The sequence below is a fragment of the Monomorium pharaonis genome, chromosome 5 (genome assembly GCF_013373865.1).
Source record: "Monomorium pharaonis isolate MP-MQ-018 chromosome 5, ASM1337386v2, whole genome shotgun sequence".
NCBI classification, from domain to species: domain Eukaryota; kingdom Metazoa; phylum Arthropoda; class Insecta; order Hymenoptera; family Formicidae; genus Monomorium; species Monomorium pharaonis.
Window position 1 is genome coordinate 25,747,271 of NC_050471.1, and position 20,759 is coordinate 25,768,029.

At 42.8% G+C, this 20,759-nt stretch overlaps 1 long non-coding RNA gene across 2 annotated transcripts in view; it reads left to right on the plus strand.

Annotated features, from left to right (window-relative positions):
- The window catches only part of LOC118645641, a 53,160-nt gene that overhangs the window by 30,586 nt on the left and 1,815 nt on the right, over nucleotides 1-20,759 (plus strand). The gene's annotated exons all lie outside the window — the stretch shown is intronic.

A 20,759-nucleotide genomic window follows, 5' to 3' on the forward strand; every position in this document is an offset into this window, starting at 1 on the left:
GACGGCTAGCAGGCGACGAACAGAATGGCGCTTGTCTCTTTCTCTCTTTTCCTTTTCCTCTTCCTCCTCTATATATCTCTCTCTTTCTCTTTCTCTTTCCATCTCTTCTTCTTCTCTCTCCTTCTCGCTTCTTCTAGAAGCATAGGAATGACGTCGGGCGAAAAAATAAGCGTAACAATAGATTTATAATTAGTGGTCTGCAGCGCCGTTCGCGACGCCGCCATTGTTCGCTCGTCTTTTCCGGCCGCGACGCGAAGTGCCTACCAAAGTCGATTTGGACGAGACGAATCCCGCCTGTTTTGAACGGTAGAAGTAATTTATGTGAAATTACGTGCTGTCTATAATTCCTTTTGTTCCATTTATTTATGGACTATATGCATTATACGCCAGCTGAAGTTAATTAACTATTGAATTAAAGATAGTCTCTTGCTTGGAAAAGATGTAAGCTCGTGTTTATATAACGGTTATATGTGTTTATATAACGGTTTGCATAATTACGATCGTGGATATCAGATAATCTAAGACTTTGTAAAACAAAAAGGTTTTTATAAATTTGTTATTAATTCTGTTATTTAAAAGCATTGAAACTTTTTCCAAATTTTAAACTCTCATATTGAAACAGAAACGAATGATTTTGGCAATTTTAAGCTTTTGTATCTTTTCTAAAAAGTCCCGAATATTTTTCTTTGGATCGTCTGTTCTCTCGTATAATTTTTCTGTTCTTTAAATATTATTTCGCGGCTTTGAAAACGAGGAAACGTTGACTTGTTTTCCCTAGAATCTTCCTGAACTTGTTTCATAATGAACAACTATAAATATCGAGATTAGAGAATTTCCAGTCTTGTGGCATAATGCGTTTTTCTTTCGATTAATCGATTGAACAAACGTGATAAATTATGCGGGAGCGTTCCGGGCGATTCCAACCCTGCCATCCCTCTTTGTAATACGTACGTACATAAATGCATGTAGCGACGATAGTCGACAAAAACTGACAGCACATTGTTGGCCGCGGAATGCAGACAGTAAACAACTATTGTACCAAGCACAATGTGTTACTCCGTCAGTTCCATTCCTTTTTGCGACGGAATCGTGTACCTGTTTCCTGCGTTCCCGCCTTTGCCACCCTCCACCTTCGTCGAGCACCGTCGGACAAATCGGTCGCCATAACATCGATTTCTTCCGCGCGTCGACGATTCAGCTTCTGTTCAGTGGACGGATTTAAAAATTCAACTCTTGTTTAATTCAGTAGTGATAGATTTTGTCAACCTTACTCGAGAAGACGTCGTACAACTTCAATAAGGAATTAATACTATGTTTGTGACATATTTGATTTTTCATTTACTTGAAATATTTATTTACTTGGGTATTTGAACTCCCGGTTTCTTAGGAGCAACGTTCCTTCCACTGTTATATTTATTGCGATCTGGGGATTTAGGGGATAGAGATAGAATAGAGATCTCACTGTCGGGAACGTCGACCGAGGGAGTGAGGCATGATCTAAAAAAAAAAGTCGTAAATTGGCATAGATAATAGGCGGGTCGTGTCTACTGCACCGACTATACGGTGAGGCCCCGCGAATCTGACCCATTTTCACCCCGTTTCTGACAAGACTACGGACATTTTTAGGATCAGAATTTATAACCGATTTATATATGTCGTTCCCCCTCGCACGCACACCCATCGCTATCTCGTGCGCGTTTATTATGTAACCGCCCCGCCGAGCAGTAGCGATTTATTGGCAACCCCGTGCTCCCGAGGTACAGCAAAGGGATGCGTTGTCGCGCCAGGCCCGACGAGAATCGCACAAGCTCCATTACCATATTGCTTTATATCACGTTGTTGCGAGTGTTTCGTCGTCGATTGGCGCGGCAATTCATGCGTAGCGTATATGTAAGTAACGTATTATTGGCATACCCAAGTGTCAGAGGATCAGACGTTTGAAAGCAAGAAATAATAAAAAACGAAAAGTATTAAAACATCCTGATATATTTGAATTTCAACGTTTATTTGCTGTAATCTTTTTTCTGTGGTTTAACACTTTTGAGATTCGTTTTAGGCATTAAAGACGTCTAAATTGTAAAAATCTAAAATTTCAACAAAACTTCAACAGAGATTTTTAAGATTTTTATTGCAAAATTTAACAAAATAGAAATCGGAATAAATTTGAAGAAATAAGAAAACACTGGACTTTCAAAATCAAAAATCACTGATTTCCATATTTTCTCATTCTCGCGTCATTGAATAAAGTGCTAACTAAAGAATAAAAGGTAGTCTAATTATTATAAAATAATTAATCACATCCTCTGATTATTACTAGGACTTGGGCTTTCATCGCTATCGTCATCTTCAACACGTTCTTTATCCCGTTAACATCGGGACGATTTAACGGCAGACGCTTGTGTCACTCACGCGCAACCCCCGCAATTCGCTCCCGCTCGATTTCGAATTACGTTATCGACATTAAACAGCTTTCAACGGATCCGCGACACGCCGTTTCAGTTTGCGTAAATCTCATGCGCCGCGCAACCACCGTCGAACCTCCCCCGGGGAGGAGAATAGGAGAGGGGGAGGAGGGAGGGGGTTCTGGTAAAAGGGTGTGCGCTTCGAAATCGAGCCAATATTTATGTAACAGAATCGTGTCGCCCTACGAAGAAAGTCTTCTGGGTAAGCAACGAGAAAAAATCCTCGGAGAGAGAAAGCGCGCGCGGTTCCGAAAGAGAGGCGGGGAAGGGGAGAGGGGAGCGTAGACGCATTATGAAAACTACAATGGGTGAGAGAGCCCCATTGAAACTAGTGCAGTTCTGCTCACGCAGAAGGGCGAGGACGACGGCGACGGCGACGACGACGACGACGACGACGACGGCGGTGGTGGTGGTGGTGGCACAATACCGCGTTTAAATTAAATTTAAAGTGTCATCCCCCGGTGTCATATAAGACGGCCATTGTATCGTCGAAGGCTCGTCGTACCCTCATGTTGGGCGACGGAAGGGAGGAAGCAGATCGGCGAGGCCGGGTGAAGGGGAGGGGGGGGGGATACAAGTTTCGACTGTCGAACGTCGAAGACTTCGATTGAGGAGAACGCAAACGATTCGTTACAAGCGCGCATAAATGCATCGTAAATTCTTCGACGCGAGGGCGCGGGGTGGAAATCACGGAGAACGGGTACCGTCGTCGCGCGGCTAAAATGCCGCCGTAATTAGCATTAAATAAAGATACACCTCGCGGATTATTCGCAATCGCGTCTTCAATCTGGAATAATGCTCGACGATAGCGCGTCAAATGCACGTCGTGGATTATTGTTATTAACAGCCACGATCCGAGTAAGCCTGTCATTAGAGCTCGCTGACTCGACATTCATACCGTCGAAATTGGCGATCAAAGTAACTAAATAATGATACAAAAAATCGCTTCCTCGAAGTAGGAATGGCCCTCGAACCGACGTCAGACATTCGAGCAATCGAGATCGAAACTTGGTCGAAACTTGATCGATACTTCGCACGTGTTATCGCGCGATTCGCGCGACGCGTAGGTCCGATACGATTCGCGAATTGATTCCGAGGGTTCAGGATTCAATTCGAAGCGACAATAGAGGGAACTCGACGCGCGCTCCCGCGCGCATTTGCTGATTCGCACGCGAGAGTGTCGGCGCCATCGCTACATCGCCGTGCGAGACGAGATTATCGGCCGCGGCGGCTGTTTCTCGCGCCGGCCAGCGTTCATCCGTAATATTCGGCCGGCATTCATCCGTAATATACTTCCACCCTCTTAAGCGGTCCACGCGGGTTAAGGCCACAAAGCGGCTTACTTACGTGGCTTCCGCTCTCCAGCCTGGCAATCTCGCGTACATTCCGGGGATATCTGTATCAGGATACGCGCGTTTCGATCTCTTTGATCTTTGACCTAAAACCAGAGAGGGAAAGAAAAGAGAGAGAGAGAGAGAGAATAGAACGTACACCGAGTACTTGAGATGTTTCCCGGTGCAATCTCTATTCTAGATGTTTCTTATTCTTTTGCCGTCTCTTGATGACGTTTGACGCGTATTACGAAATTCATAACGCAGGCAAAAAGTCGATTTCACTATGCAAAACTCATAACGCGAAATTGAATACCTCACTCTTGCCTCATCGCCAATACGCTGAAGATGTAATAAACTGAAACTTATTGAGAGAACGGAGACAATGCACTCGTCCTTTACATCGAACGATCCATTAACATTCTCCTATAAATTGCACGTAAAACGATTTCTCTATTTCGCACAATCTCTCGACGATCAAAGATCGCAGTAGATATCAGTTGTAATCTCGTAACGCATTTTTCACACCGTTTCTTCGAGAGTCCGGAAAACTTTCGTTTGCAATTGCACAGCTCGCGATTGCAACGCTGCTTCCGCTTTTCAGACGCTCCGGCTTTTCTTCAGCTTGAAAACTCGGTAAGTGAGTATGTTGTTAAAACTCGAATCGAATATCCCCGTTCATTTTTCGCGATTCTCCTTAGCTCTCGCTCGCTTTTTGCGCATTTTTCTCGTGCCTTTCAGTCACAACACGAATCCTCCTTTGCCCCCCCCCCCCTCCCATTTTCTTTCACTGACCGTGAACTTTGCTTGCGAGGTAAAAATGAAATTTTTGCTTTAGAAGCTTTGGAATTTTTAGGATTTGTGGAATTTTAAAGTCATAGAGGATAACGTTCTGGAACTTGATACTCAAAATTTTAGATGATGGCCTTATGAAATTGTTTTATGATTACAGCGCACGCGCTTTTAATCGATTCACTTTTTCCTTCTGAAATTTAGATTCCCATAAACTTTGAAATTTGAATTTTTTTCAAAATTCTATCTTGGGACGTGGTTATTTAAATCTATAAAACTTATAGGTACATCAGCCACGTCCTTCTTTTCCCCATCTAACCCCTTATTCATCGCGCGTCTTCCTCGCTTTGCTTGTTTTTCCTGTCTGAAAATAATACGCACACTTGCGACAATAAAGCGATGATGAAGGTGCATCGAACTCCGAGTGCATTTCGATGCGTAGTGTGAAAGGAAGGAAAGGCGCGAGGCGGAGGGGGCGGGGAGGGAAAAGGGAAAGAGAGAACGGATGAGAAACAAAAGCTATCGGGGGAAAGTGCGAGACAGGGAAACGGTGACAAACAAGGACGGCGCTAGACGGTGCGACACGGGGGATCGAGCAGAGAAAAACAGGCGCTCGGGAAAGTTTTCCACGCGTAAAAAGAGCGAGTCGCGGCCGGCACTTGTGTCAATTGCCGGGCGTGCTGTTAGCTTAACATTTCCATTGTTCGTGAAAAGGAGCGCGGGTCGAGTGCTATTTGCTTTCAAATGAGGACGGGCGCACTTCTAATTCTACTGAACAACAAGCGCGCCGTCCGCCTCCGTCAACCGGCGTGTCGAAGAGACGTTTTGTTTCCCGTCGTTGAAATGCGACGAAAAACTGAATATATTGTTAACCAAAAAAAAAACGAATAGCGTATGTCGAGAATCTGCTCGAGATTAGCTTCTAAAATGCTTTAGCTGTGTTTTCGAACGCGTGTAGCAAAGAAGCTTGCAACAACATTACTGTAAACATTGCAACGTTATGTATTACACTGCAATGTCCACCCCCCCCCCCTTTCAAAAAATATTCTACTTATAAACGAGGAATTCCTCTAAGCTTTTCCTCTAAGCAAAAAATCTTACATGAAATATATTCCTCTTAAAAATGTATCTCTTTACAAAAGAGTGACTGCGTCATCTTTAATATATAATCGAAAATAAATTTTTTTTATAAGAAATTTTACTGTAATAATCCAAACAGCTTATTTAAAGATAAGAGACTATGCAAGATATTTATATGGCACTAGACAATTGTTATGTTATTACGGCGAGCTCGTGTGCATGATTTTACTACCCAACACTACGTGGCGCATTTCTTGTGAATAAAATGCACTTACTAGGCTGAAAAGAAACTCGCCGAGAGCGCGGAAGCAAGTAGAATTGTGCCATCGACATATAATAGTGGACTTATATCATTCTGTAAAAGAAATTGACATGAGAAAATGAACAGTAATGTAACGTAAAGGTGGTCATTCTCTATCACTTTCTACATCGGTGTTATATCATTGACTTATTTATTGTAGTCTAGTTAAAGATTAAATTAATGTTTTACAAGAATAACAAGGTTAAGAATAAAAAAATATTTGTTTTAAAGTATTATTATAAATAAGATTATTATTAGATTTATAAGAAGAGGAAATTCTTCTAACATTAAAAAGATTGCAATCTTCAGTCTACTGCTTTATAGTTAGAGAACTAAAATTCCAGTTAGAGGAAAATAATCAAGTCAAAGCCGCTAAACAACAATATAATTTTTTTGGTGTTGCAGCAATTTTTCAAAAATAATACGAAAAATAATATTCTATCCCTCACCTATGCGCTACCATTGCCAGATGGCTGCGGCGGACTTGATTTGCAACAAACAATTATTAAAAGCGGATATTTTGAGTTGCAGCAACATTTCGCAACATTTTTGCAATCTTGCGATCATATTTCTATAATGTTGCCGCAATTCTCTACTTGGGCTTTTAAACACTAATTCGATAACTTTGAATGACTTGATCCTAGAACTTTAGAATCTGCGGAAATTGGAGCTTCGAAAATTCGTACATCCGTATTTTAAACGCGGTCTGCGTGCTGCCGCAGATTGATGTCTACCGCAGCGCGTGGTCCATCTTCAGAACTTCGACGACCGCGATCGATCGAGCGAAGTCGTCGTTCCGCGTCATGGCATGCAGAGCGTGCCGCGTGGGGACCTTGGATCCTTGGGGTTCTTCTGGGGCGATACCGGGAGAAACCGCTCCTGGAGCCGGCAAAGACGATTTCGCTCGGCACTCGAGTTGTATCCCGACGCCTCCGATCTGAAGCACCTGCCGCTACTGTGTTACGTCTCCTACGCGCTCCGGAGCCGGGGAATGCAGGCGGCGTGGCGGGGCGACGCCGGGAAGGAGGAGAACGTAGTAGAAGGTAAAGGGTGTTGTGTGTGCCGCTGGCATGTATGGAAATGAACGAGTACATTCCGCCACGTTTACACGAGTTCGCGGCTCGTGAAGGACCTACACTTCCTCCTTTCGCGTCCTCCTCCTCCTCTTCTGCGTATTCCTAACTCGTGGAGTTCGTGTCTTCCGATTTTTTTTTTACGACGATTAGGTACTTTTCTCCTTTCAATTGGAGAGAAATCCACTGGATCCAGTTTATCTTATTTCTAAGAGTTTTTTTCGAGAGAGGTCGAGTTTGTCGTAGGATAATAACGCGTAAGTCGTGCACTTACCACTTACACTTCTTTTGCTTCATATAAGAATCTACATTCCCGTCTCGGCGTCTCTGGATTCTTTTCAAAGTTCAACGTGTCAAACATGTGTGGGAAAGAGAAATCGCTCTCCCTATCGCTAAACCTCCTCTCGGGCAGAAAACATTCTTACGTCATTGGCGCGCGAGTCGGATGAGTGCATCGGGTACAATGCGAAGCATATACGTATGACAAAACCGTGGGGGAAAACGATACGCGTCTCGGGCTCGCAGTTCTATTTGCCATTCGTGCCTGAACAAATACTGGTCCTGCCACATGCCACACATCCAGGCACACACCCTGGATACATGCAAAACGCAAACATTTATTATCGCGCGAATTAAAGCGCCCTTTGGCTTAAGAAGTCCACGAAGTTCGGAGAACCTCTTGTCCACGCGCAGTTCCCTCTTTCGAGATCTCTGATGTCTCTTTCAACCCGCAAAAAGGATATTGCCCAAACGTCTCGCGCAAGTTAAGGGTTGGAAGTTAATAAGTATTTAATTTTAAGATATTGAAAAGGTTATATTTCTTGTCTCCGTTTTTTTTTTAAATACTTCAAAATGATTTAGTTTTGTGAACGTTTTAGTGTTTTAAATCTAAACGCTAAAACATTTTTAAATATTCAAAAAACAGAGACAAAGAATTCTCTTAACTTCTTCTATGAGTGTCATATTCATTTCGATATAATGAATAAAAAATACATCTTTACTACATCTACATTTACGTTTATCATGACATATTAGAAGACAGAATAATTTTAGGGAATTATCATAAATTCATTGATCTCCAAATCTATTTTATTCTATTTTGTCGTGTTCTTCTTGTGTTCAATTCTTTTTCTTTGCAGTTACAGTTCGTAAATGCAGTTTTTATACTTCCTCGCATTGTGTCGCGAAAGAAGGTTTTAATGCCTGTCATCTATTATCGTATAATCTCATTAACTTTGTTGCTATTGCCATCGATGTGTTTCGAGTTAACGTTACGAATGCCTGCCGTCCGACACGCGTAATTGTTCGCGCGGTTACGAGCCGCGCGATGACATGCCCAACGATATATCGCTCATCCACCCTTCCGTGCCGCCGTCATCCATTACGGAGCACTCGGCTTCACCCTCGCCCACTCACCGCAAGGAGGTTCAACAGCGGTCCCGCGTTTCACGGATGACAGCGTGCACGCGCTACGCCACGTCTCGTCGCGACGTAACGCGACGCGACGCAACGCGACGCGATTGCGCTAATGGGGCCCGAAAGTCAACCGGCGCCACGTGTCTGAGTACAACGCGATTCTTCGATTCTACTTAGCCGAAAGACTGGCTGGGAAATAATTGCAAACCCTCTCGTTCCGATTTTTATGAAATCTTGTAGATTCGTACGTGGAGCGGACTAAACTCCCGATTCGTTCCCCCCCCTAAGAGCTTACTGGAAAATAACTTGTTCACAAAATGCGAATATAGTATTTGTAAAGCTGAAGATTATATTTCAAAATATTAGAAATTTTTTTTTTTTTTTTAGAGTGCTATGTGTGATTTTAAAAAAATATGTTGCAGATTAAAAGTCAGTTTCTACTTTCTAAAGTTTTTAAATTTTAAATTTTAAAAAATTTGAAAATCTCCATCTCTTCTATTTTAAACTTTGATTGACTTAGCCATTATATAGTCTCTTAATCCTCTCGTTCATTCGACAGTATAAATTTTCATGGCGCAAACAAACGATACCAATTTTAATGACAGCTGAATTACTCCTAATGCTAAATGAAATTATAGTTTCGATACTCCTTTCTTCTCTGTTTTAGTTGTTATAGTCACTTCTAATAATTCCCTCTCCATTCCAGATGATGTAAATTTTCATAACAAATGTATCTATTTCAATGATAGCTAAATGAATAGCAATCGACGCTGGTATATGGAACGCAATATAATTTCATAGACATAGTTGTGCCACACGTGGTCCATGATTTATATAGAAAGAGATCCGCGATAGAACCGGGAGCATTCAGATGATTACGATCCATGCCTACGCGCGCTGCAACGCGCGGTGCAATCGTATTACACGTGCGCGCTAATCGGAATATGTACGTTTATTATATAAACCGGAATAAGGATATTTAGACACGTGCACATGACTGCATGGATGAAACGCGTTACAATTTAGATGCCAGGAAGCGTGAAGAATGCGAGCGTAACGTCTTCATAAAGCTATAAAGCTTCTCGTCTAAATAGATTCTTTACAAACTTAAATCTTATAAGGAAATTGAATTAATATGACAATTCTATGGGGAAAAATGCTTTCTGATTGTCTCAGGCAAACTTTTTTAAACAAATTCACTTTACACAATTTTTATAATTATTCAAGAAAAATTATCAGTAACAAATTGTTGGCAGAAATATGAGAGATGCTTGCCAAAATTAAATCGTTTTTAAAAATAAATATAAATTTAATCTAGTATTTTTTATTCTGGAAGGCAAAGCATTAGAATCGATGGCGCACTATAGTTATTTTGAAGATTTAAATTATTAAACCGAGGAATATGTATAGAAGTATATTAAGAGGAAATATAAAGCTGAAATCGATAGAAAGTTCGGACTAGAATATTCGAAGAGAAAAAGATTTCCGTACCTTAGTTTCAAAGTTTCAAATACTGACAATTTAAAAATGAAGTTAAACGGAACAAAAAGTGGCTGATAAAATATGGAGAAACAAAAATATCAAAATATTAAAACCTTCAAGAAATTCCTAGATTTAGACATTTTAAGACAAATCTTCTACATTTAAAATTTCAAGAAAAATTTAAATCTTGCGTGTAACTTTATAAAACTTTGTTTTTAGCGTGAAAACTATGTGTCAAAGAAAATAATAGGATACATTGCGTAGAGAGAGGCATTTTAGTTTACAGGCTACATCCATGAAAGGTCTAGTGAGAAGATTAAAGAAATATTATGCAAATTAAATGAAACGTTCTTTACCAAATTAGGATACCAAAATCCCTTTTACGAGACACGACAGTCTGGTGTTCGCGAATTAGTATTCCCCCACACCCCTTCGCAGCATGCACGGTATATCATATGTCGGACAATAGCCAGATAATGCCATTACGTCCCCGTTAACAACCATAATATCGAACGACAACGATGGCAACAGCTACGTCGGCTACGTCGAATGATAAATGTCACCGTTGAAGTGGAATGGCACACTCTTGCATTGGGGTGCGGGAAAGGGACAGAATACTTGGTCCGTAACTAGTCCTTTGAATACCCTACACTAGGCTCAAACATACTTCACTTTTTTTAATACTACAAAAAACTACAAAATAGGGGAGATTAAATAAAAAAGAACATTGAGGGTTTAGGGAAATAAAAATATCTAAAAATCTGAAAACAAAACATACATTGAGCCTAAAGTCGCGTAATGTACAAGTCTTAACATTTAAGAATTAATATCTTAATATTTGAACATATACTTAAGAAACGTTTTGTGAACGTAATTTAAAAAGTCAGAAAAGAAGACTTTAAGAATGTAAGAAATCTAGGGACCCAAAAACTCTCAAGGTTATAAAAATTCAAAGAGATCTGAGTATTCTGTAGTTACGACATTGCGCTTTTTCCGACGGAAAGAATGACGAACAGTCAGGAAGGCAAGAGGGTAAGACCAGGGGTAAAAGAGGTGAAGGGAAGAAAAATAAATGCGAGCCAGTGAAGCGAACTAAACGCTACTAAACGGGGGAAACTGGGGTAAAAACATACGTTTCCGCTTTTCTCCCATAATACATCATAAGCGTGCGCGAAAACCGGTCCCTATTGTGCGGGCCATTGTGCAAGGATAACGAATGTTTATTCGTGATCCTTGGGAGCTCCTGACGATTATCGTGCCGCAGTGTTTTGATTCCGCGATTTTTCATGGCCCTATCTGGCCACAACCCCCCGATCCGAGTTGACCCTTGCGTGGGAGGGGTTCGGACGAGGTCCCGAACGGAGCGTTCTGACGAATCGCCATTGTCGCTCACGTTTATGCTAACGCAGGAAGAATTTATCGGTTCGATCATTACGATCTCGGATCCCTGCTTTATTCGTCAATGTAGGTTCGAGTCAGTAAGTCAATGAAAGCATTCAACTGATCCTACAGTGACAGCTAGGAGATACGTGAAGTCGTCGCATTTATCTACAGACTTTAAATATCTATTAAATCAGAAATCTCTGCGAGAGGTTTCGACTCTGGAGAGACAGATTTCTTCTTATTCCTCATGAATGTATTCGCCGCTTCTCGCGGAGACATTTGGATATTGATGTCATTGCGGGGAGTGGAGGGTTCGTTTAATTTAAAAGCGACAATTCGTCGCTCGTAAGGAGGTCGAAGTGGCTCCGCGGAATGAAAAGCGGGTTGGGAAAAGCGAAAAATCGTCCACCGTGTCTAAAAGCCACCCCCTCCGAAGTTCTCCCCTTTCCACCCCGTCGCCGTGTCGAAGACAGGGTGGCGCGTGCTACCGCGAAGCCACCGCCCCGTAATGTGTATATTATGTTAACAAATAAGTGGTCGCGGTAATAAAAGCCTGCCATGCTACGACAACCACCCCTTCTCTCTCTTTCTCTCTCTCTCTCTCTCTCTCTCTCTCTCTCTCTCTCTCTCTCTCTCTCTCTCTCTCTTCTTCTTCTTCTTCTCCGCCCGCCCCCTCCTCGCTTGCGCGCGTAATGTATGCGCGGGATGTCTTGAACAATATTCCCGCGACTCCCGGCTGACATATAATGGCGCGTATAAATAATAACGTCTCCGCTCTCGGCACCCCTCTCAGTTACTCCCTCTCCCTGCGAACCTCTACGTTCTCCACCCTTTCCACCAGGGCCGACGTATGCACCACGAATTGCTTATTTCGCCAGGCACGTCGTAAAATTGCTTATTGATTTATAAATTTTTGTAATTACGCTTTAGATTCTCTTTGGTTGATAATTTTTTTCCCAATTTCAATTATACAGGAATAATTCAATATCAAAATAATTTTTTAGTTGTCTGGATTATTGCTGTATAATTTTCTTGCGACTTTGTTTTTACTATAATAATAAACATAAATAAGTTGTCACGCAGGTCTCTCAGGAAGCAGTGTCTTCTTTCTGTAGTGTCTCCGTCCCAGTTGCTTTTTCAGAATTGAACGGAAGAGAGGTAAGATACCGCGACAGGAGAGGAAGGTGGAAGTCGGAAGGAGGAAAGGGAGAATATAACGGGGTGCGCGCAGAACGAGAGCAGTGGGATGGGTGGTTATGAGACTGAAATATGTACAAACTTGCGGCTCCTTGTTATGAGCGGTGATAAATTACACCGGCAGAAAGAGAGCGGTTGGAGGATGGGAGGCAAGGATGGAGAGATGGTAGCTGCGGAGTGTGGGCGACGGGGAGAAAGAGAGAGAGAGGGGGGGGGGGCAACGCTATTATAAGTATCGCGAATATAGCGATTTCGGCGTGCGCTCTGCCGCATGAGGGGGGAGGGATCCACTATGTCGCGTGTCCCGGTGATTTTTCACGGACACCGTGTATCTATGCGGAAAGTGTCTCTCCCTCCGATTGGAGTCTCGAGAGGAGAAGTTCGGAATATGTGAATGTAAATATTGGGAAGCGGGTCGCCGACATTTTGTCGAAGCGTTCGGGCGGAGTGCGGGCGACGATAAAAATTGATAAGGATTGTCGATCAATTTCAACTCAATTTCAATTTTTTATTGCATTTCCATACCTGGTTGGGAAGTTGGTGCTTTACGTTAGTGAAAATCGCAAACGAAACAGGATTTGCGTCAGATGTAAAGAAGGCAGATATAAAGAAAACCACGGATTAGCCTTTCAGACATTCTTGCAAATTTTGGGGGCTTTGTTCGTGTTTTTAAATCACACCGAGGATACATCAAAGATTAATAAAAAGTAGGGATGTTTTCATTGAATTGTTAATCGTGTCGCGAAAGAACGACCTCTTCAGGTAATTTTAAAACGAAGATAAGTGAAGTTTTTGATTCCAACGTTAAGCTTCATTAGCTTCATGGTGTATCCGCTCCTACAAGAATGTGATTTAAGACGCAACTCGGTCAAGCGAATAGGATTCCGTCAAGAATTCAGTCATGTGGACGCGGCATGATCGTGCGGATCGCCGCTATGACCAAGAAGAGAGGATGATGACTAGAAGGAAAATCGACGCGTTGGATCTCCCGCTTGATGAAGAATTCGGCGCAGTCGAAGGCAGATGCGGATCGAAAGACTCAGTGAATCGATTTAGGCCTGAATCAATGTAATCAACGGCAGTAAGAGGGGGAGAGAATCGCTCGTTTGTCATTTATTAGATTGGCGTATGAAACATAGGACTAGAACAATTTGAATTAAGTATTTAAGAACGCAGAAGACCGTTTCATAAAATTGTTTATTGTATCAGAATTTCATGTCGAGAGTTAATAATTTTATATCTTTTTATTATCACTTTATAACTTTTGCATTGCTTTTTACGTAGAAAAAATGCAAGTATTAAATAAAAATTAGAAAATCGTCTTCAATACTGACATGTGCTTCTTAAAAGCCTATTTTATTCCTCAGAAATTAAACATTGCACTGTATTAATATTGATAAAGAAATGGTATACTTGTAATTAAAGATCTAAGAATCCAATTTATAAACTGTTTATGTAAGATTAAATCAATTACTACGAAATTAATTGTTTTATACTAAGTCAGCATTTTGCGTTGACAATCAATAATTAAATTTTCTGTTATTGTTTTTTTTTTTTGTCTATAATTGCTAAATGAATATCATGGCACGTTGCATTACATTTCTCTATTCCCCTCTCCTCTTATGGAGCATTTGTGGTATCAGCCAAACCGTGTACTGAAAGACGAATCACGCGTCAGCAATGCATTTGGGAATTTCGCACAACACCCATGGAATGTCAAGAATGACTCTGGGTTGGAGATTAGATCCCTTCGATGCACAATAATAATGCGCCACCACTGAGACATCCCTCGACGAGAAAACGAGGACAGCGAGGTTCGAATAAGGGTTGGATGCACTTTGCAGAACCTCCACGTCTTCACCACGTGCCACTAATAAAAAGTGACCAATATGTAAATTTATACAACATATCTCAAAACTCTTTCGAAGTGTTTGTGCAGTATATTATAAAATATTAAACATTCCTAGAAAACTAATGTTAGAAATTTCTAGTACATGAAAAATATATTTAAAAATTACATTCTTATTGACGAGCTTAAGCTTAATATTTTATCAAAGAAAAAGTTCCGCGTTTCAAACGTGACACAAAAATCTTCGACTTTTAGAAGATTCTAATAGGGGAATCGGTGCGAACGGTCCGGGTGTTCGTCGAACTTACCCTAAGTCGAATCTATCCGACGGTATCGATTTGTGTATCAGTACCGATCGGTCTCTCACGGCAGCCTCGTCAGGTATCCACAATGGCCGGGGCTAATGACTATAGGAGACAAGGGGTGACATCGTCCGTCCGAAACTCCCCATCTGTTTCAGTTACTAAATCTTCCCATGCCCGTGCGCGCGGCCTAATCGATTACGGTGTGTACGGGGCGAGAGTAGTCGGGGACAGTAGCCGAGTCACCCTCCCCGGGATATCTTGTCTGGCTTAGCGGCTCTTCCTGCTTCCGGTGAAAATATATTTCACGGGGCGATGCGACAAACAGCCGGAGAATCGCGTCCGATCTCGTCCCGATGTTTTGTCTAAATGTTTTAAACCGAGCTCCGTTAGCAGGTAAATTATTTCTAATAGCTGCAAAACTTTTCCATCCTTACAATAATAATATTGTCTCGGAATTAGGGGCGAGAAAAGTAATGGAAATAAGAAAGCTTGGTTAAGGACATGCTTGATTAAGGTGAAAACTTTCAGCGCGATTAAATCATAATCAATCTTATAATTTGAAAAGTAAACAAGAATGAGAAAAATATTTATTTTACATTCCTGTACAAATCATTATATACGCACAAAGCCAGAAAAGAAACCGTTCTTTTCTGGCTTTTAACACCAATTACCGAATACCCCGCACATCAACAAACGCTTATTATATTGAAAGAGCGAAACAGAAAGGGGAGATGGACGGTAAGGGAGAAGAGGTGGAGTCAAAGAGAGCCGGAATGGGGGAGGGGGGAATTATGTGCAGCGGTGTCTTGAACCGTCGGACAACGGCCCTCGTAATAAGAATAGATGGCTCCTCTCGATTCCTGAATGGCCGACTATTAGCAACGAGCCGTGCTGGCGACAATGAGGCCCGACAAACTGATAAATTACGCCACGGGTGTACCCGCCGCTGCACCGGCCACAGGTAAATAGAATTAATCACACTATAGTGTAGGGGAGAGGGGCGGCGGGGGGAGAAAGGGGGAGGTACATGGAGCAACCGGTACTAGCGGCGGCCCCTCACATCGGCATCGGCACCGGCATCGAAGGCGGCTGCACACTCGCCAAGAGGCTACCGGCCAATATAACAACGTGACTGTACGGTTTTCACGGCCCGTCATTCTTTTCCCTCAGATCCACCCCCGCTACCCGCGCCACCTTGCGCCCACGTTCGTTTTAGAGGGTGAACGGCAGCGTTGACAGCGGCGGCGTTGGCATCCTCCTCATCGGTCGCCCGCGCTCTCTAATGAAGTTACCTTGTTGCCGGCCTGCCTCTGATATCGGTAAAATTAATGGAAATTGCATATAGGATTCTCGACAGGTGTGAATAAAAAGAGTATCGTTGGATGTCTGGAGGCTAAACTAGAAAATCTCGAGTTGATAGTTTGTATAGTGTGGATTGTGAAGAATTGTACGAGTCTACAGAGGGCATTCCCAACGAAATTGTGATGTATCAACTACTGCGGTGCCATAACTTTTCTTGGTAAAGTTTCAATCCCAATTTCGATCTAATTGCTATTAAATATACTACTTAATATTAGTCAAGCGTGTCAGAAAGAAATATATTAGAATGTTAAATGTACATTGGGCGAATTCGAATTGGCAAAGCAATTGGCTCTTATTTGTGAATTCAACCAATCATGTTCGATCGCTTGGCGAGCAAGCCTAGGCTGTATTCTGCCGGCTTGAACTTGCGCATTGAAATTTTCATTGACCTAGCTTCTCTTTCCGTCGCCTTCGAGGGCAGGGGAGCGCGACTGAATAGAACAAAGTGTCTTTTATGCCAGCGAAAAACAATTTATTAGCGATTGCGGGGACAATATCAATTTGTTGGGGTCCCGATGTCTCCCTTCTTCCCGCGGATCGGGTCCTCAGGTAACACAGACGCGGATAATCCATGGTCATTCGCGGCTATATAGGGGACGGTATCGATCACTTTCGATTCGATTTCGTGCGATTAGCTACGGCACGTCTAGGAAAAGGTGATGTGAAGGGCAAGGCAGCTTCCGTTGCGCGTCGGTACTTTTGGATTCATGACGCTTTTTTTCGACGATGTGCATCCTTCAATCCCCAAGCCGCGACAAAAGGAAATCGGTGGAAAAACGTGGCCGACGCAGAAGGGAAAAAGGGATAGCCGCGCGTACAACCGCCGTGAATTGTGATGGATTTTATCGATGATTGATTAACTATTGACTACTTCTACCTTCGCTACGAAACAGAAAGATGCTAGATTGACTCGAGCTACAAAAAAGAAATTTTATTACGTATTAAGTGAAATTTAGGTTTTTTTACGAATACATTGTGATACACTTAAAAATATTAGGTTTAATCAGGATGTATTTACGTTGCGATTTATTATATAACATTTCCTCTTTCTTAATCATTTTAAGTATGACTTTGAAAGAATAATTTTAAAACAAATTAACGCAGCTACCCTGATACAACTTAACTTTATCTTGAAAAAAGAAACTTACATAGAATTTGTAGTCAGAGTTTAATAATATCACGGATATCGGCTAATCATTTACACGAGTTAAGGGAAAGGCGGGATCTCTCTCATCACGCGCACGAGTATCGGATTTGACCCTTTCTCTCTCCGCCATTTTGGCTCGACCTCTTCGTTCACCAAGAAGCGCGGCTTTCCTCATCCGCCTCCTCTTTTTCCCAGTCGTTCCTCCCGCTTGTTCCCTTTCTCTCCACGTAGTCACTCCACCTCCAAGCACGAGCCCTCCCTCCCATTCCCCTCCTCTCGTCGGTTTTCCTCCTCTTCCTCCTCTACCGTGCTTCCTCCCTTTCTCGAGGAAGCCGACGTCTTTTTCTTCCCCGGGGCTGCTTTATAAGACTACAAAAGAACATCGCGGCAGAGTCAAGATGGCGGTGGGGTCCCGACGCGGTCTCTCGTAACCCACCCTCCTCCTCCTCCTCCTCCTCCTCCTCCTCTCCCTCCCCTTCCTTCTCCTCATCTCCCATCCGCGCCATTGTTGCCGCGAGCAGGAGAGACAAAATGAACCCGATTGTTAGTACCGGGCGGCATCATAATGAACGCCCATTCACCGGGAGACACCAAATGAGCTCCCGCGTCTTGTCCCGCGGCTTTGTCCGCGATACTTTTAATTCTCCGCTGGCCCTTTGTCTTCCTCGCGGAGACTCCCGTTATCTCCTTTTCCCGTCCGCGCCGCTCCGCGGTTCCCTCTTTTTCCTTCTGTATCCATCTCGTGTCTCTCCTTGGTAACTTCGCCTCGTCGTGGAAAACGCGAGAAGGACAGAGAAAGAGAGAGTGAGAGAGCCGCTCTCGGAGGAGCGCGCCGGTATTTATTGTCCGTGTTGCGCATTGAAAGAGAGGTAAAAGGCGGTCACGGATGGTGAGGATTGGATTAAATTAAACAGCGGGTGTTGTTTAATCTTCGTGATCGGCGAAATAATGGCAGAGCGAAAATGGACGATATTCAAATGACAAGCCGGCGAAGAGAAGTAAGACTAATGAGGTGGACATTGTTTCCCAACTCGATCTGCCGATACACCGTTTTACGCTCATAAAGCCCAGATGCATCGTACAACTCTACCTCGTTCGCCGGCGCGCGTTTTGTAATAACGTAACCTTTACGAGCCCGTGTTTCTCGTGGACATACAGACGCGTGCCCCGTAAATTCGTCCGCCCGTCTAATTCGTCTATATTTGTCCACTTTGCAAATCACTAGCGACGCGGCGGACCTGTCGCACACCGTTTCACGTGGCAGGAGCGACACAGCAGTTCTTCGCTCACGGAGACACACGGGGAGTACGCGCGCGACGTATTCCTCGTCATCGGCGGGACGAAAGGAGAAGGAAAATATTATTGCTCGATTCGCGCGTCATGCATAAATGCATCGATCGCGCTCTCGCGTTTCCTCCCGGATCTCGCTCTCGTCCCTTCTCGGCGGCTGAACAAACAACGATATCCATAATATTAGAGTCACAAGCAACGAGTTATTAACTACGCGTCTCTCCTCCCCCTCAGCTTTCTCTCGCCCTCTGTCTCCCCTTTCCGTCTGGTATCAATAAGTTTCTCGAAGAAGGTTAACGATTTCGAAAAAAAAAAAAAATGATTGGGAAATTATAGACGCATAAAAATCTTTAATCGAACAAACTTTATCAATCAATTCCTCCCGGAAATTTCTTTCCAAGATGTAGCTGTGGCCTCCCCTCCTCCTCTCTCCTCATCGACTCTTCCTCTTTCTTCTCTTCTACTCTACTTCAATTTAAAAAATCTCAGAAACATATCACCTGTTATCCAGAACTTGAGAAACCATTTTACGAAACTACTTACAAAGCAGTTTAGATCGAGACGAATTGTCGGCAAGTTTGAGTTTAATTTCTTTATGACCAGCACACCGGAACCAGTCCAAACTAATCGATTATCCGTTCATCCGTGATGAGATAACAAAATTTCCTTAAACTTACGTTTCTTCATTACATAACTTGTCCGGCCCTTTTTTCTATTTCGTAATGGTTAATAGCACGTGACTTGACCCTTAGTCAGTTCTAAGAAATGAAGGACGCTTAATATGGATCACTGCAACATGCCATTTGTCTATGATTATATTCGCGCACTAGGCGGTCGGTACGACAGTTTTTTTTTTTGTACATATTACTGCCGATCGCTATTACTTGTGTAAAATTAGTCTTTGAAAATAGATTTCTCTCTCTTTCTCTCTCTCTCTCTCTCTCTCTCTCTCTCTCTCTCTCTCTCTCTCTCTCTCTCTCTCTCTCTCTCTCTCTCTCTCTCTCTCTCTCTCTCTCTCTCTCTCTCTCTCTCTCTCTCTCTCGAAAGTCTCCGGAAAATAAAGAACGCTTTAAGATCGATTGCAAAGCTGATGATCACATGTGCGATGGCTGACTGTCTCATTCTTCCGCAACCGGCGAACAATAGCGAAATATGTTCTCAATACCGCGTCTGAATGCAAATGCCGTTATTGCATCATATTGACAGTCTAATCGCTCACACAGCTTTTGAAGAATCGACTTTATACGGAGCTATAGAGAACTATAGAAACTATAGAGATATTAGCGTTTATGTCCCGTTTACATTTATCCCACCCCACTTTGAAGAGAACCGATTTGTAAAAAATACTATTAATATTGGAAAGATCGATTCGTTGCACCGAGTGACAGGATTCTCCCTTTTCGGGCACACAAAGGATATTTTGTAAACCTCGCTGGTGAGACTATCGTTGCCTCTCGTTTTTGTTCGCGACTGTTTATTCGTGCGTGCCCGGAGACGACTCGCCGATCGCGGGAAGAGATTTACGATCCGCGGGAAAGTCCCATAATAAGACAGCGGGGGAATTTCTGACGCGAAAGGTTTTTCCACCGCATCTGCCGTGTGCGTCGTGTCGGCCGTGCTCGTGACGCCATTTTTCTCCCTTTTCCCTGTGCAGATTGCTCAATGGACCGACCGGCCGGCCGGTGGTCAATTTGTTTGAATGGACAATGACAGCCCCGGACGCGCACAATGGCTGCTGTCAGCCGCATAAATCGGTCTCTGCGAGAGATGGCGAAGATGGCGTGCCGCGACGGACATGTTTGCGGAAAACTCCGCCAAGCTCTCCGAATCGCTAATGCGAAATAATCAATTAGGGTCGCGCACATGATTATTCTTGTTGAGGCTGTAAAGTGTAAAACTAACAATTTGTATCATAGCATATCGACGAGATTTCTTCGATTGATTGATTTTGAAAAAAAAAAAGAATTATTATTTATTTCAAAAACACTTTGTCAAATTTCAAAATTTATTTACATTATAAAATATTTTATCTTTTCTTCTATTTATTCCTTAAATTTTCTCCATTTATAATGAAACGAGTTGCATTCAGCATTAAAAGTAACCTGAAGAGAAATGGATAATTATAAAAAAACACGATTACGAAATCCAGATCTCGTGCATTCAAAATTTCTATTTAGAGTTTCCATGTGAATCCATTTACGTCAATCGCACGCGTTTTTGATTGTCGGTAAGAAAAATTAGCCGGGTTTAATCAACGACACGCGAGGATATTTTACGCCGCGCGCGGCA